Raw genomic sequence first — 19,148 nt, 5'->3', positions numbered from 1 at the left:
AGCATCACACAACGGAAGCTCAGCTGCTCTGTAGAACCATCATCCTCAACAGCAGAACCAGGAACACGTGGACGGTGCCACCTATGCTGCCAAGAAGCTGCATCTAAAAAGATCAAGTACAACAAGCTGGGAAAGTCAACTGTTACCTGCTCTCAGTGCCACAAACACGTCTGTGGGAAACACTGCAGGAAGACAGTGTTGTGTGAAAAATGCGTTGCAGAATGAGACAGTAAATTTTGTTTGCTTCATGTAGTGTATCGAATTAAAAAAGTCGTTTTTATAAGAAAACACTATTTTGAAACATTATTCCAAAAAATATATAAACTGAATCTCGTGATTTGTTCATTTTATTCCTATTATAATAACATCTTTTATTATCCAGTATACAAAAACAATGTCTAAGCATTTTGAATTGTTATTAGAGGTATCAGAAGTAAATAAACTTGATTTATGATAAAATAAATTGTGGTATTCTTTATGGGCCTTTGAGGCCCCCCCGTTGGTATTACATGTAACAAAAAATACGTTGGTAATGCTAGGGTTAAGGCTGTTTTATCAATACACCAACAACAGTTTACACGTCCTTTGCGCTCGCCGCCATGTTGCGATTCTGAGGTGCTGGCTTCAGTGGCACCAATGATATTGTATACGCTATCGCCAGTCTAGCAATGCATATCTGTGGAAGGCGAATGTTTTATTGTTTGTCTTCCAGTACTAACAACTCACGGCCGTGCGCTACTTGTACGCACCAGCTGCTGTGCTATAAATTCTGACACGGAAGTGACATGGATTCATTAATGCACATTACAGAGACGGTCATCTTCAAACGCGGTCTTATTTGTAGCAAGAACATGAAATGGGAGAACAGGAATTGTCTTGGTACAACGCAGTGCAAGTATGAGAAAACCGCATTTATATCATTTATAAAACTTTTGTGATTGTGTCTCATATTCAACAGTGCATTTGGAAATTTGTGGTAAGTTCCTATGAGACCAAACTGCTGAGGTCATCGGTCCCTAGGCTGACACACTACTTAATCTAACTTACGCTAAGGACAACTCCCACACCCATTCTCGAGGGAGGACTCGAACCTCCGATGGGGGAAGCCGACCGCACCGTGGCAAGGCTCCCCAACCCGCGCGGCTACGCCGAGAGACAACAGTGCATTTAAATATAAGTAAAAATACTATTATTAATCAAAGTCATTCGTTCACATAGTAAGACCAACACCACTCAACCACGCATACATAGTGCCACAACTGTTAGATCGCTGAGCTTGGCAGCAGTGTGAAACAGGCCACAGTCAACACGACTTGTTCTCGAAGGTGCCGACTTTTAACGTTCAGTACTGGCCAACTTAGCGCGCCCTTACTATAGCTTGTTAATATAAATTTACGTAGGTTACAAATTAATAATAAGATCTTTATATGGAGTTCTATACTTTCGGACATGTCCGAGGAACAGACGCACGACAACAAAAATTTTGCATCACCTCAGTTCCAAGAGTTCCGGAACCTGTTGAGAAATTTGCAAAAGAGATCAACATAAACATCATTTCCGCCCTTTTTATTGCTCATGAAAACCACACATTGCATGTTGTACTATCATACAGTGAGACCTTCAGAGGTGGTGGGCCAGATTGTTGTACACACCGGTACCTCTAATAGCCAGTAGCACGTCTACTCGCACTGATGCATGCCTGTATTCGTCGTCGCATACTATCCACAAGTTCATCAAGGCACTGTTGGTCCAGACTGTCCCACTCCTCAACGACGATTCGGCGGAGATCCCTCAGCGTGGTTGGTGGGTCACGTCGTCCACAAACAGCCCTTTTCAATCTATCCCAGGCTTGTTCGACAGGGTTCATGTGTGGAGCACATGCTGGCCACTCTAGTCAAACGATGTCGTTATCCTGAGGAAGTGATTCACAAGATGTGCACAATGGAAGCACGAATTGTCGTCCATGAAGCCGAATGCCTCGCCAATATTCTGCCGGTATGGTTGCAATATCAGTCGGAGAATGGCATTCACGTATCGTACAGCCGTTACGGCGCCTTCCATGACCACCAGCGGCGTACGTCGGCGCCACATAATGCCACCCCAAAAGAGCAGGGAACCTCCACCTTGCTGCACTTGCCAGAAAGTGTGTCCAAGGCGTTCAGCCTGACCGGGTTGCCTCCAAACACGTCTCCGACGATTGTCTGGTTGAAGGCATGTGCGACACTCATCGGTGAAGAGAACGTGATTCCAATTCTGAGCGGTCCATTTGGCATTTTGTTGGGCCCATCTGTACCGCGCTGCATGGTGTCGTGGTTGCAAAGATGGACCTCGCCATGGAGGTCGGGAGTGAAGTTGCGCATCATGCAGCCTATTCCGCACAGTTTGAGTCGTAACTCGACGTCCTGTGGCTGCACGAAAAGCTTTATTCAACATGGTGGCGTTGCTGTCAGGGTTCCTCCGAGCCATAATCCGTAGGTAGCGGTCATTCACTGCAGTTGTAGCCCTTGGGCGGCCTGAGCGAGGCATGTCATTGACAGTTCCTGTCTCTCTGTATCTCGTCCATGTCCGCACAACATCGCTTTGGTTCACACGGAGACGCCTGGACACTTCCCTTGTTGAGAGCCCTCCCTGGCACAAAGTGAGAATACGGTCGCGGTCAAATCGCGGTATCGACCGTCTAGGCATGGTTGAACTACAGACAACACGAGCCGTGTACCTTCTTCCTGGTGGAATGACTGAAACTGATCGGCTGTCGGACCCCCTCCTTCTAATAGGCGCTACTCATACATGGTTGTTTGCATCTTTGGGAGGGTTTAGTGACATCTCTGAACAGTCAAAGGGACTGTGTCTGTGATACAATATCCACAGTCAACGTCTATCTTCAGGAGTTCTGGGAACCGGGGTGAGGCGAAACTTTTATATATGTGTGTGTGTGAATAATTAATGCGAGACAGCCAGTGATCTCTTCAGTGTGCACCAGGCTCGAACTCTTCCGGGAATCGGGAAATGCCGCGAGCAATGAAGAAAATGGGCAAGGGGCACTACATTCACGGTGTGCGGATAAGTTCAGAATTTGGGTCTGACGGGAGATGTGCTAGGGTAGCCCGTGCAGGTGCAGTAAGCTCAGTGCCTGGGTGGCTCAGTGGTCAGAGCATGTGCCTAGTTAGCAGGAGACCCGAGTTCGAATCCCCACCTGGCACAAATTTTCAACTTTCCCCTTACATTTCAATCAATGCCCATTCGCAGCCAATGTCTATAATTGCTTTGTATCTTTAATAATAAGATTAGAATACGTGCAGCCCAAGGCGCCGCCCCGCAATTTGAGAACTGGCTCTCGAGCGAAGGAGTTTGATGACCACTACGCTGAAATATTCGCCAGGCAATATCGCTCGTTCCTCCGGCCTGGACCCTTCCGACGGTTGTTGCAGGGCCGTACGTACCAGTGGCCACCTGTCAGATGGAGCGTAAAACGTGATTCACCTCAAAAGGCCAGCTGTCGCCACTCACTGGACGTCGAGTTGCGGCATTGTGGAGGCCCACACGCAGCAACGTTGGCTGAGCGGTCGCTGAGGAGACACTGTTGATAGCCCCTTGGCTCATCTGGACAGCCGTCGCTCACGCCTTCCATGTACTGCCCGTGGTGTACCACAATTGCCTCGGTGCCGGTTTTAGATCGGGCCATTTTTGACATCCACGGTATAATTTATTCACGGCGGCATGCGAACAGTTTCCGCATTATGACAATGGCTACACTGTTTTCCGCGTCCCCCCCGGACACGCCTTATGTACACCCCCCTCCCGTTGCTAGTGCTGCCACTTGCCTTCTGTGAGTGGTTGTTGCGCGTTGAAAGGAGATGATCACACTAATGTGACTGGATTGTGTATTTTTAAGTGAAAAAGAAAGTAATGTATGGGAATTAATATCCATTTTTCTGAAGGCTTACATAGTGATCACTTTTGCCTGCTTAAGGGGGTAATGTGGCCAATGGCGTTGCAAAGGTTCTCATGTTTGTTATGCTGATCTCCGGACATGTTCTGATTTCCGGGCATATACGAGGGGCGTTTGAATAGTCCGTGCAAAGTCCGACACATGGCACCACCGGCGCGTATCGAAGTCGTGTTTAGTTAGTAGCATATTTGGAAAGAACGCACACCAAGTTTCAGTCATATTGGTCTATTTCTTTGTGTGTGGCATTCGTGTGAATCAAGGAAGTCCAGTGATTGTCAAAAAATGGACGAAAAAGAATTTCGTGTGGTGATTAAACATTACTTTATAAAAGGCAAAACGCCACAGGAGACTAAAGAGAAGCTCGATAAACATTACAGTGACTCTGCACTTTCGGTTAGAACAGTTTAGAAAAAAAAAGTTCAAATGTGTGTGAAATCTTATGGGACTTGACTGCTAAGGTCATCAATCCCTTAGCTTACACACTGCTTAACCTAAATTGTCCTAAGGACAAACACACACACACACCCATGCCCGAGGGAGGACTCGAACCTCCGCCGTACCAGCCGCACAGCCCATGACTGCAGCGCCAAAGACCGCTCGGCTTATCCCGCGCGGCAACAGTTGAGAAGTGGCTTCAAAATTTTTGGAGTGGCCATATGGGCACAAGTGATGCTGAACGTTCTGGACGCCCTGTAGAGGTTACGACTCCAGAAATCATTGATAAAATCCATGATATGGTGATGGATGACAGAAGAGTTAAGGTGCGTGAGATTGCTAGTGCTATGGGCATCTCGAATGAACGGTTACATAATATTTTGCATAAACATTTGGACATGAGAAAGCTATCCGCAAGATGGGTTCCGCGATTACTCACGCTTGACCAAAAACGAAATCGTGTGAAGTGTTGCAAGGATGGATTTCAGCTGTTCAGGAAGAATCAGCAGGACTTTAAGCGTCGTTTAGTCACTGTGGGTGAAACATAGATACATTACTATACTCCTGAGACCAAACGACAATCTAAACAATGGGTTACCAAGGGAGAATCTTCACCAAAAAAGGCGAAGACCATTCCTTCGGCCGGAAAGGTTATGGCGACTCTCTTTTGGGATTCGCAATGAATAATCCTCATCGACTATCTGGAAAAGGGTAAAACTATTACAGGTGCATATTATTCACCGTTATTGGACCATTTGAAAACCGAGCTGCAAGAAAAACGCCGGCGACTGGACCGCAAAAAGTCCTGTTCCATCACGACAATACACCAGCACACACCTCAGCAGTTGTAGTCGCAAAATTATTGGAAACAGGATTCCAACTCTTTTCACATCCCCCCTATTCTCGAGACTTGGCTCCCTTGAACTACTATTTGTTCCCCAATTTGACGAAATGGCCGGCAGGACAAAGATTTTATTCAAACGAGGAGGTGATTGCAGCAACTAACAGCTATTTTGCAGACTCGGACAATTGCTATTATACGGAAGGGATAAACAAATTAGAACACCGTTGGAAGAAGTGTATAAGTCTAAAAGGAGACTTTATATTTCCTTAATTATGTTTCATCATGTCTCTCTATTCTTCTCCTCCCTTCACCATGAGTCTCCCTCATACTCCCTGCTGCCAGCACTCCTATCTCAAATCTGTCTGTTCAATAATGTCTAATTATAACAGTACTTGTGATCTAAGAATATAAACTCTATATGTATGTATTTTTCCACGTGTACCTTTCAAATTGTTTATTTCACTTTTTGTACTAGATGTAGTTTAACATGCCTACTAAAACATATGAATGTAAAATAAGTAGAATGCCTGGTTAGATGTAAGAGAGGGCCTGATGGCCCTAATCTTGCCAGGTTAAATAAATCAATAAATAAAATAAATATGTCGAAAAATAAAAAGAGGTTTACCCCAAACACGTAAGGAGTTTTTATTTTTGCACGGACTTTTCAAATGCCCCTCATATACCCTAGTGTCAGAAACAAACAGCCAATTTCAAATAAGATACAGAAAATAAGCGAAAATTGTCACAATGGTATAAAAAAACAGATGAAAGCTTTGTATATAAAGGGTTTACAATCAGTGTGGTCTGTAGCATTATGCGTGACATACGGAAGTCACAAGTCTTATTCGGGTAAACACATTAGTCACTTTTCCTAATGAGTAGTGCGGCCGCATTTTCCGATTGGCTGCCATGTCGGCATTAGTGATTCACAGACGAAACTAGAAAACTAAACTCCACCCGAACAGGCCCTGAAAGCCCAACAGTAGCGACCGGCCGCCGTGTCATCCTCAGTCTGCAGGCGTCACTGGACGCGGATATGGAGGGACATATAGTCAGCACACCGCACTCCCAGCCGAAGGTTATTTTACGAGACCGGTACCGCTACTTCTGAATCAATTAGCTCCTCAGTTTGCCTCACAAGAGCTCAGTGCACCCCGCTTGCCAACAGCGCTCGGCAGACTGGATGGTCACCCATCCGAGGTCTGGCCCAGCCCGACAGCGCTTAACTTCGGTGATCTGATGGGAACCGGTGTTACCACTGCGGCAAGGCCGTTGGCCACAGATGAGACAAAAAAACCTAGAGAAACAACTTGGAACTATATTTGTAGGTCAAAAGCCGTTGTAGAAACTTGATATCGTAAAAAAGTATTAATGTGCTTGTAAGTGAGGTACTGAGGCCGGGATCTTAGCATTAAATCGTAAAAAATTCAACCATTTGCTATGCATAGCTGTCTTGGAATTCACGATTCGGGTTTTGTACCAAAAACTCATGCTTTCAACAATTTTTCGGCGCTTTTTTCGTTTTTAGAGGTGAAGGAAGTGTTTTCTCAGTAATTTCTGAATTTACGAAAATGCATCATTAAATTCACTCACGAGTGTACTCTTCAGTTTAAATTTCTCTCACTTCCCCGTGCGTAATAAAGAATATCATCTCTTGAAAGTACCAGTTTGTATGGGGTTCATGACATTACTATCAGTATACTAAAACTACACCTACAGACATATATCGCAACCCACGATATGGTGCGTGCAGAGGGAGTCTTGTACCTCTGCTAGTCATTCCCATTCCTGTCCCACTCGAAAATGGAGCGACGGAAAAACATTTGTCTATATGCTTCCACATCAGCCCTGATTTCTCTGATCTTCACAGTCCTTACTCGAGGTGTATTTTGGTAGCTCTAGGATCATTCTGCAGTGTACCGTAGCCTTCTCAACAGTGTTTCACGAAAAGAACCTCTTCTTTTTTCCAGGGATTCCCTTTTTAGTGATTGAAGCATTTCTGTAAGATCCGCATGACGATCGAACCTTCTTCTTATGTCGGGAATTGAATTCGTCGAGACATTTGTATTTTTTTTTTTTTTTTTTTTTTTTTTTTACTATGGGACTCAACTGCTGAGGTCATTAGTCCCCTAGAACTTAGAACTAGTTAAACCTAACTAACCTAAGGACATCACAAACATCCATGCCCGAGGCAGGATTCGAACCTGCGACCGTAGCGGTCCTGCGGCTCCAGACTGCAGCGCCTTTAACCGCACGGCCACTTCGGCCGGCCAGATCTTTTATGACTCGTGCTTCCATCTGTTAGTTGTTTACCAAACAACATACTATCTTGATCCGCTTAGATGACTGCAATCACTTCACGATGTCTGATACGGAAAGCGCCGATGGCAACCATTAGTTACAACGCTTGAAAAGAGTACGGGCGAGAGCAAAAGCTAATATTACACGTTTTTGAACGAAGTACACAACTTTAATGACACAACTACCATTGAAAATTATGGATATTCCAAAGATCATGTGGAGGAGCTATCGTATACACTAACAGATCTTGATGACAAAATACATAATCTTCTCGATGACGCTTGTTGTTGTTGTGGTCTTCAGTCCTGAGACCGGTTTGATGCAGCTCTCCATGCTACTCTATCCTGTGCAAGCTTCTTCAACTCCCAGTACCTACTGGAACCTACATCCTTCTGAATCTGCTTAGTGTATTCATCTCTTGGTCTCCCCCTACGATTTTTACCCTCCACGATGCCCTCCAATACTAAATTGGTGATCCCTTGATGCCTCAGAACATGTCCTACCAACCGATCCCTTCTTCTGGTCAAGTTGTGCCACAAACTTCTCTTCTCCCCATTCCTATGTAATACTTCCTCATTAGTTATGTGATCTGCCCATCTAATCTTCAGCATTCTTCTGTAGCACCACATTTCGAAAGCTTCTATTCTCTTCTTGTCCAAACTATTTACCGTCCACGTTTCACTTCCATACATGGCTACACTCCATACAAATACTTTCAGAAATGACTTCCTGACACTTAAATCTATACTCGATGTTAACAAATTTCTCTTCTTCAGAAACGCTTGCCTTGCCATTGCCAGTCTACATTTTATATCCTCTCTACTTCGACCATCATCTGTTATTTTGCTCCCCAAATAGCAAAACTCCTTTACTACTTTAAGTGTCTCATTTCCTAATCTAATCCCCTCAGCATCACCCGATTTAATTTGACTACATTCCATTATCCTCGTTTTGCTTTTGTTGATGTTCATCTTATATCCTCCCTTCAAGTCACCATCCATTCCGTTCAACTGCTCTCGCAAGTCCTTTGCTGTCTCTGACAGAATTACAATGTCATCGGCGAACCTCAAAGTTTTTATTTCTTCTCCATGGATTTTAATACCTACTCCGAATTTTTCTTTTGTTTCCTTTACTGCTTGCTCAATATACAGATTGAATAACATCGGGGAGAGGCTACAGCCCTGTCTTACTCCCTTCCCAACCGCTGCTTCCCTTTCATGTCCCTCGACTCTTATAACTGCCATCTGGTTTCTGTACAAATTGTTAATAGCCTTTCGCTCCCTGTATTTTACCCCTGCCACCTTTAGAATTTGAAAGAGAGTATTCCAGTCAACATTGTCAAAAGCTGTCTCTAAGTCTACAAATGCTAGAAACGTAGGTTTGTCTTTCCTTAATCTTTCTTCTAAGATAAGTCGTAAGGTTAGTATTGCCTCACGTGTTCCCATATTTCTACGGAATCCAAACTGATCTTCCCCGAGGTCCGCTTCTACCAGTTTTTCCATTCGTCTGTAAAGAATTCTTGTTAGTATTTTGCAGCTGTGGCTTATTAAACTGATTGTCCGGTAATTTTCACATCTGTCAACACCTGATTTCTTTGGGATTGGAATTATTATATTCTTCTTGAAGTCTGAGGGTATTTCTTTCCCCCATTCCTGTCAATTGTTCCCTTCACGCTTATGATGTGTTAAATGTGACGAATACATAGACGCAGCCAAGCGCTCTGTTGTACGCACGTCACGGGAAACAGAGGGGAAACACGAAATCCATGGCTCACGCTGCCATCAGTGATAAACATCATGATACGACAGTCACTTCAGTTGTTACACCGCCTAATATAGGAATGCCCAATATAAAATCTGAGACGTATTCTGGAAATGTTCAGAACTGGTGTCGTTTTTAGGAAAAATAAAAATATAAAATTTAAGTTAGTTGGTTGGTGGGAGTAGAGGGAGGGGGGTGGGCGGAGGTACCAAACAGCGAGGTGATCGGCCCTATCGTATTAGGGAAGGATGTGGAAGGAAATTGGCAGTGGCCTTGCAAAGGAGCCATCCCGGAATTTGCCTGAAGCGATTTAGGGCAACCCGGACGCGGGGTTGAACCGTCGTCCTCCCGAATGCGAGTCGGGTGTGCTAACCACTGCGCCACCTCGCTCGGTCGGAAATTAAGTAAGACGACTGAAAATCAGGAACATTTTGCTTAAAAATAACATAACAAACGTCCTCTGCCAAATTTTCTGACAACAACGTCAGTGTGTTTTAGAACACGTTTGACCCTTATCGACAGGCAACAGCATTGTTCAGGGCAAAAAATACGCAGTGGCGACTTTTCCTGCCCTAGCCACATTACCCCACCTCCACCTACTCTGACGAGAACTTATTGCTTTTTAACGTTTGTTCTCATGTTGCTACGAAATGTCTAGATAAAGTGATGTGGTGACGCCTAAGCAGTGTAAATCAGGGGGCCTCCTTCCAAAGTTACCTCTTATTTCACTCTAAATTTTTTCAACAAATAATTCGAGTAAGCAGATTGTATTGTCCAAATCCAGCTCCAGAATATTAATATATATTTTTCGTACAAATAAATTGCAAGTACTACTAAACGATGTTAAATGCTATTGTTAAATAAAATTAAACAATTGTTTTAAACATTTCTTGTGATAGCAAGAGCAGCTGTATATTTTTGGGAGTGCACGACACGCAGCTGTCTGTATTTATTTCATTATTAGAAACACTTTAAACACTTTCGTTTATCAACCATCTTCACGGTATAAAAATTGGTCATGAGAGAGCTGGATTCACTCGCTGTGGGTTCCGTACAAACTTAATTATGTATACAGGCAGTTCATCCACTCCGCGAATCGAGAATCTCGAAGATTTTTGCCTGTTATCGATATTGATACTCGCAAGATATAAGTCTCAGAGATTCCAAGACTTTGGAGAATGTTTTAATTTCAAGTTTGAATTCGGATACCAAATGAAAAAAGAAATATTTTCTTCGTGGGTTATAAGTACAAATTAACAATTTTCTGATTTCTTTTCCTTTACTTGTACTCTGAAACCATGCTTCTCGCCAAATTTCACTATCCTATGACAATGAGAAGTAGCCTGTATGTTTTAATGAGTTACCGAGTATCAAAATACGTGACATTAATGGGCGTATCTTAACTTTTAACACCTCCAAAGGACTATAGACCTCAGAATGTGACGCAAATTTCGACTTGACACGGCTATCCGTTTCTGAGGAAACGGGGTCTTGTACAAACGCGGTGGTCTAGCGGTTCTAGGAGCTCAGTCCGGAACCGCGCGACTGCTACGGTCGCAGGTTCGAATCCTGCCTCGGGCATCGATGTGTGTGATGTCCTTAGATTAGTTAGGTTTAAGTAGTTCTAAGTTCTAGGGGACTGATCACCTCAGATGTTAAGTCCCATAGTGCTCAGAGCCATTTGAACCATTTTTTTCTTGTACAAACAACGGGTCCGAGAATTGCTAAAACCGATACAAAATGAGAAAGTGTATACCAGTTACAACCTGACAGCCGATTACCCTTCAGTTTTTATCTACTGGTAATACGTACAGAAGATTACGGTATGTTTTTAAAGCTCACTGTTCATCATAAGCCTCATGGTACCAAATGTATGTCACGATCTGGTAGAAGGACTGAAAGATTTCACGATTGGAAGTTTGAAATAAGAGTACAATTTTTATTTTTATTTTACTTTTGGTCGATAGCACACGTCACTGTTTACACTAGCAATTCCTGCTTCAGGTATGTCTCGAGATAGAACGAAACTCTTGGCATCAAATGAAAACCTTTTGGGTGAAGAGCCACCAGCACTTCCACTCTTCCTAAGCGACTTTTTTGCCTCGCATTTGGCACTGGTTCGAAGGTTTCGGAATTTTTTGTACCGATATCCTTCATCAAGCGTGATTACGAGCTCATCGGCAATGGCTTGCCAACTGTTCTTTTCATATCGCGAACTTTGTATACAGGGTGTTACAAAAAGGTACGGCCAAACTTTCAGGAAACATTCCTCACACACAAAGAAAGAAAATATGTTATGTGGACATGTGTCCGGAAACGCTTACTTTCCATGTTAGAGCTCATCAAATCACATTAATCATGGAATGGAAACACAGCAACAGAACGTACCAGCGTGACTTCAAACACTTTGTTACAGGAAATGTTCAAAATGTCCTCCGTTAGCGAGGATACATGCATCCACCCTCCGTCGCATGTAATCCCTGATGCGCTGATGCAGCCCTGGAGAATGGCGTATTGTATCACAGCCTTCCACAATACGAGCATGAAGAGTCTCTACATTTGGTACCGGGGTTGCGTAGACAAGAGCTTTCAAATGCCCCCATAAATGAAAGTCAAGAGGGTTGAGGTCAGGAGAGCGTGAAGGCCATGGAATTGGTCCGCCTCTACCAATCCATCGGTCACCGCATCTGTTGTTGAGAAGCGTACGAACACTTCGACTGAAATGTGCAGGAGCTCCATCGTGCATGAACCACATGTTGTGTCGTACTTGTAAAGGCACATGTTCTAGCAGCACAGGTAGAGTATCCCGTATGAAATCATGGAAGAACATGGGGCCCAATCAAGACATCACCAACAATGCCTGCCCAAACGTTCACAGAAAATCTGTGTTGTTGACGTGATTGCACAATTGCGTGCGGATTCTCGTCAGCCCACACATGTTGATTGTGAAAATTTACAATTTGATCACGTTGGAATGAAGCCTCATCCGTAAAAAGAACATTTGCACTGAAATGAGGAGTGACACATTGTTGGATGAACCATTCGCATAAGTGTACCCGTGGAGGCCAATCAGCTGCTGATAGTGCCTGCACACGCTGTACATGGTACGGAAACAACTGGTTCTCCCGTAGCACTCTCCATACAGTGACGTGGTCAACGTTACCTTGTACAGCAACAACTTCTCTGACGCTGGCATTAGGGTTATCGTCAACTGCACGAAGAATTGCCTCGTCCATTGCAGGTGTCCTCGTCGTTCTAGTTCTTCCCCAGTCGCGAGTCATAGGCTGGAGTGTTCCGTGCTCCCTAAGACGCCGATCAATTGCTTCGAACGTCTTCCTGTCGGGACATCTTCGTTCTGGAAATCTGTCTGGATACAAACGTACCACAAATGGTTCAAATGGCTCTGAGCACTATGGGACTTAACATGTATGGTGATCAGTCCCCTAGAACTTAGAACTACTTAAACCTAACTAACCTAAGGACATCACACAACACCCAGCCATCACGAGGCAGAGAAAATCCCTGACCCCGCCGGGAATCGAACCCGGGAACCCGGGCGTGGGAAGCGAGAACGCTACCGCACGACCAAGAGCTGCGGGCCTACAAACGTACCACGCCAGGGCTATTGCCCCGTGCTAATCCATACATCAAATGGGATCTGCCAACTCTGCATTTGTAAACATTGCACTGACTGCAAAACCACGTTCGTGATGAACACTAACCTGTTGATGCTACGTACTGATGTGCTTGATGCTAGTACTGTAGAGCAATGAGTCGCATGTCAACAGAAGCACCGCAAGTCAACATTACCTTCCTTAAATTGGGCCAACTGGCGGTGAATCGAGGAAGTACACTACATACTGACGAAACTAAAATGAGCTCTAACATGGAAATTAAGCGTTTCCGGACACATGTCCACATAACATCTTTTCTTTATCTGTGTGTGAGGAATTTTTCCTGAAAGTTTGGCCGTACCTTTTTGTAACACCCTGTATATTACTTGCAATATCCCATGCTGTGGTCGTAGAGGAATCGCATTTATAAAATTCATAGATCCCTTGTTTTTCCACTTCTCCGTTGTTGCATACAACTTACGACAGCAAAAAATTACAGGATTGCGGCTGTATGCAGGTTCGCAAACTTTCAGATAAAAGCGAAAGATATTGTTTTCGCTTAGATAAGTGGCTGAAGCGCTGTCGGTGAGAGAAGTGGAAAACAAAGGTGAGGGCGAGAGGGAGCATTTGTAGACTAGGACAGAAATAGATATTGCCCTGCAATAAGAAATATTCTCCACCCTTGATTAACCTCACCGGCAGCCCACCGGCAATATGTCGGCAACTCCCTGCAACAGCAGCGATGTTGTCCAACCATACACAAAATAGTCGTCTATTGTGGCAACGTTGAAGACAGCGCTATTGTGGCCAAATAAAATATGGCCCATTTACACGCCCCTTTATACAAAATCGGTGTTTCGACCCCTCTGCTGGGATCCTCTTCTGGATCTTGCGGTATTCACGGTTAGCTGAACACGGCTATTATTGGGAGAGCTAAATATACGTGTTGGCTTATAAGCTCTGTGATTGGTTTATTACCAAGAGGAGGAACATGGCTTGTGAGAGGAGTGGCGGAGAAAAATTTGCTACTGCATTCCTACCTACCTTAGCAATTGCTTCTTCCCTGACATGGCTGAGCCACTGTTGTGAAAGGTGACTTCATATTAGTTAATCGTCAGTGCTGCTTGTTTGTGGTAAATTAACACAGGTAAATAGTAATTTAATTTAATTACTGGAACTTAGTCACCAAAATAGTGGATTTTTATCTAATGCTGACACATCTCAATAATGACTGGAAACAATTAGGAACAGCTTCATGAACAGAAGAGTCATTATGGCCTCAAGCCTGTAGAATCTAAGCTGACAACGTAAATGGAACATGATCTTCTCGCTTCTAATTAAGGAGTCCCCGAGGATCGTCATCCACCGGCCGTGGTGGCCGAGCGGTTCTAGGCGCTACAGTCTGGAACCGCGCGACCGCTGCGGTCGCAGGTTCGAATTCTGTCTCGGGCATGGATGGATGGGTGTGATGTCCTTAGGTTAGTTAGGTTTAAGTAGTTCTGAGTTCTAGGGGACTGATGACCTCAGAAGTTAAGTTCCATAGTGCTCACAGCCATTTGAACCATTTTGATCGCCATCCCATTTACTGTTATGTGCTAATCACCTTACCCCTAGTTTCTTGAAACGCATTTCACGGACGGATTATTGGCTTTACGTGACAAGCCCTAGGCAATACACGTTATCGAGATGCCTAATTAGTGCTACGTCAGAATCACAGAACGACCTTATAAAGTCACGATTGCTCTAGAATCTCTCAACATCTTACGACACCATCTAATGGCCTTCTCTATTCTAAAAATCAACAGTAATCGGCAAACGTGTTGGCTTAACTGCTTCGTTGTAACAACTATCAGATCGATTTGTAACATCAGAGATAATGATCATGTATATAATTTTATTTCTATTGTGCTCTTCAGTTCAAACACAGGTTTAATGCAACCCTACACGTAAATATATCCTGTACGAGCCTCTTGATCCGCGCATAACTACTGCAATCACTATCAGTGTGAATATGTTTACTGTTTCCAAATCTTCGCCATCCTCTGAAGTTCCTCCCCCCCCCCCCCCCTCCACGCACACCCTTCCATTACTAAACTGCCGACTCCGATAGGTCCTAACGTTAGGTCAGGTTGTGCCATAAATTTATTTTCTCCCCTCGTCAATTGTTTTTGATCTACCCATCTATAACACTACGTTTCAGAGGCTTGTATTCTCCTCTTGTACTTCACTGTCACCCAAATGTACAGTCCAGACAAATACCTACAGAAAAGACTTCTTAACACTTGAATTTGCATTTGATATTCACAAATTCCTCTTTTTCAGAAATGCGTTTCTTCCTTTTGCAGTTCTGTAGTTTATACCTTCTCTACGTTGGCCATCATCAATTGTTTGCTGCCCAAATAACAAAAATCATAGACTAAGTTTCGTTTTTCATTCCCTAATCTAATCCCCTCAGCGTTACCTGATTTAATTCGACTTCATTCCATTACCCTTATTTTACTTTTGATAATGTGTATCTTATAATCTCTTTTCAAGATACTATCCATGTCGTTCAACAGCTCCTCCAAGTCCTTGGCATCTATAGCAACATATGTCGTTCGCAAACCCCAGACAACTTATTTGTTCTCCCTGAACTTTAATCGCTTTCCCTATTTGTCCTGAGTTTCTTTCACTGCTTGCTTAATGCAGAGATTCAATAACACCGCGGTAGGCTACAACCATGTCTCACTCCTCAACTACTGCTTCCCTTTATTGTCGTTCGACAATCACAACTGCAGTCTCGTTTTTATACAAGTTGCACATAACTTTCGTTCCTGTGTTTAGCTCCTGCTATCTTCAGAATTTCAGATAATATAGTCCGCTCAATTTTGTCAAGAGATGTCTCTAAAGCTACAAATGTTATAAACGTACGTTTACCCTCCTCTGACCTTCCTTCCAAGATACGTCATACAGTCAATATCGCCTCGCATGTTCCTACATTTCTATGGAACCGCAACTAATCTTCCCTGAGGTCGGTTTGTACCTGTTTTTCCATTTTTCTGTAAATAATTCTTGTGAGTATTTTGCAACTATGACATTTTTACCAACAGTCTTTTAATATTCACACCTGTGAACACCTTCTTACTTTGGTATCGGAATTATTACATTCTTCTTGATGTCTGAGGGTATATTGCATCTCTCATATACCTTGTACACTAGGTGGAACAGTTCTGTCACAACTGGCTATCCAAAGGACCTCAGTCCTGAAGGAATGTGTTCTACTCCAGAGGTCTTGCTTCGACTTTAAGTGTTTCAGAGCGTCATCAAATTCTTCTCGCAGTATCATATCTCCCATCTCACTTCCACTTGCTTTCTCTTTTCTTTCAATAATATCGTTTTCAAGTTAGTTTCCTTATATAGACCTTTCAAGTAATCCTCCCCCCCCCCCCTCTCCCCCATGAACCATGGACCTTGCCGTTCGTGCGGAGGCTTGTGCGTCTCAGCGATACAGATAGAAGTACCGCAGGTGCAGCCACAACGGAAGGGTATCGGTTGAGAGGCCAGTCAAACGTGTGGTTCCTGAAGAGGGTCAGTGGTGTTTTCAGTAGCTGCTGGGGCAACAGTCTGGATGGTCGATCTCGCCTTGCAACACTACCCAAAACGGCCTTGCTGTGCTGGTACTGCGAACGGCTGAAAGCAAGGGGAAACTACAGCCGTTTCCCGAAGGCATGCAGCTATACTGTATGGTTAAATGATGATGGCGTCCTCTTGGATAAAATATTCCGGAGGTAAAATAGTCCCCCATTCGGATCTCCGGGCGGGGACTACTCAGGAGGACGTCGTTATCAGGAGAAAAAAAAAAACTGGCGTTCTACGGATCGAACCGTGGAATGTCAGAACCCTTAATCGGGCAGGTAGGTTAGAAAATTTAAAAAAGGAAATGAATAGGTTAAAGTTAGATATAGTGGGAATTAGTGACGTTCGGTGGCAGGAGGAACAAGACTTTTGGTCAGGTGACTACAGGGTTATAAATACAAAATCAAATAGGGGCAATGCGGGAGTAGGTTTAATAATGAATGAAAAAATAGGAGTGTGGGTAAGTTACAACAAACAGCATAGTGAACGCATTATTGTGGCCAAGATAGACGAGAGGCCCACACCTACTAAAGTAGTACAAGTTTATACGCCAACTAGCTCTGCAGATGATGAAGAAATTGATGAAGTGTATGATGAGATAAAAGAAATTATTCAGATAGTGAAGGGAGACGAAAATTTAGTGACTGGAATTCGATAGTAGGAAAAGGGAGAGAAGGAAACGTAGTAGGTGAATATGGATTGGGGCTAAGAAATGAAAGAGGAAGCCGTCTGGTAGGATTTTGCACAGAGCATAATTTAATCATAGCTAACACTTGGTTCAAGAATCACGAAAGAAGGTTGTACACATGGAAGACGCCTGGAGATACTAAAAGATATCAGATACATTATATAATGGTAAGACAGAGATATAGGAACCAGGTTTTCAATTGTAAGACATTTCCAGGGGCAGATGTGGACTCTGACAACAATCTATTGGTTATGACCTGTACATTAAAACTGAAGAAACTGCAAAAAGGTGGGAATTTAAGGAGATGGGACCTGGATAAACTGACTAAACCAGAGGTTCTACAGAGTTTCAGGGAGAGCATAAGGGAACAATTGACAGGAATGGGGGAAAGAAATACAGTAGAAGAAGAATGGGTAGCTTTGAGGAATGAAGTAGTGAAGGCAGCAGAGGATCAAGTAGGTAAAAAGACGAGGGCTAGTAAAAATCCTTGGGTAAGAGAAGAAATATGAATTTCAAAAAAGAGGGTTCAAATGGCTCTGAGCACTATGGGACTCAACTGCTGTGGCCATAAGTCCCCTAGAACTTAGAACTACTTAAACCTAACTAACCTAAGGACATCACACACATCCATGCCCGAGGTAGGATTCGAACCTGCGACCGTAGCGGACGTGCGGTTCCAGACTGTAGCGCCTTTAACCGCTCGGCCACTCCGGCCGGCAAATATGAATTTAATTGATGAAAGGAGAAAATATAAAAATGCATAAATGAAGCAGGCAAAAAGGAATACAAACGTCTCAAAAATGAGATCGACAGGAAGTGCAAAATGGCTAAGCAGGGATGGCTAGAGGACAAATGTAAGGATGTAGAGACTTATCTCATTAGGGGTAAGATAGATACTGCCTACAGGAAAATTAAAGAGACCTTTGGAGAAAAGAGAACCACTTGTATGAATATCAAGAGCTCAGATGGAAACCCAGTTCTAAGCAAAGAATGGAAAGCAGAAAGGTGGAAGGAGTTTATAGAGGGTCTATACAAGGGCGATGTATTTGGGGACAATATTATGGAAATGGGAGAGGATGTAGATGAAATGGGAGATATAATACTGCATAAAGAGTTTGACAGAGCACTGAAAGACCTGAGTCGAAACAAGGCCTCGGGAGTAGACAACATTCCGTTAGAACTACTGACAGCCTTGGGAGAGCCAGTCGTGACAAAACTCTACCATTTGGTGAGCAAGATGTATGAGACAAGCGAAATACCCTCAGACTTCAAGAAGAATACAATAATTCCAATCCCAAAGAAAGCAGGTGTTGACTGATGTAAAATTACCGAACTATCAGTTTAATAAGTCACAGCTGCAAAATACTAATGCGAATTCTTTACAGACGAATGGAAAAACTGGTAGAAGCGGACCTCGGGGAAGATCAGTTTGGATTCCGTAGAAATGTTGGAACACGTGAGGCAATACTGACCTTACGACTTATCTTAGAAGAAAGATTAAGGAAAGGCAAACCTACGTTTCTAGCATTTGTAGACTTTGAGAAAGCTTTTGACAATGTTAACTGGAATACTCTCTTTCAAATTCTGAAGGTGGCATGGGTAAAATACAGGGACGAAAGGCTATTTACAATTTGTACAGAAACCAGATGGCAGTTGTAAGAGTCGAGGGGCATGAAAGAGAAGCAGTGGTTGGAAACGGAGTGAGACAGGGTTGTAGCCTCTCCCCGATGTTATTCAATCTGTATATTGAGCAAGCAGTAAAGGAAACAAAAGAAAAATTCGGAGTCGGTATTAAAATCCATGGAGAAGAGATAAAAACTTTGAGGTTCGCCGATGACATTGTAATTCTGTCAGAGACAGCAAAGGACTGGGAAGAGCAGTTGAACGGAATGGACAGTGTCTTGAAAGGAGGGTATAAGATGAACATCAACAAAAGCAAAA

General features: G+C 43.6%; 1 protein-coding gene and 1 pseudogene across 1 annotated transcript in view; one reads left to right on the top strand and one right to left on the bottom strand.

The window, feature by feature from the left end:
- Nucleotides 1–19,148, top strand: part of LOC126195208 (odorant receptor Or1-like) — a 187,305-nt gene that overhangs the window by 10,048 nt on the left and 158,109 nt on the right. The gene's annotated exons all lie outside the window — the stretch shown is intronic.
- LOC126195880 (5S ribosomal RNA) lies at nucleotides 6,388–6,505 on the bottom strand (annotated as a pseudogene).

The sequence above is a fragment of the Schistocerca nitens genome, chromosome 7 (assembly GCF_023898315.1).
Source record: "Schistocerca nitens isolate TAMUIC-IGC-003100 chromosome 7, iqSchNite1.1, whole genome shotgun sequence".
Classification (NCBI taxonomy): domain Eukaryota; kingdom Metazoa; phylum Arthropoda; class Insecta; order Orthoptera; family Acrididae; genus Schistocerca; species Schistocerca nitens.
Note: the sequence above shows the minus strand (reverse complement) of the source record. Positions and strands in the feature narration are given on the sequence as shown.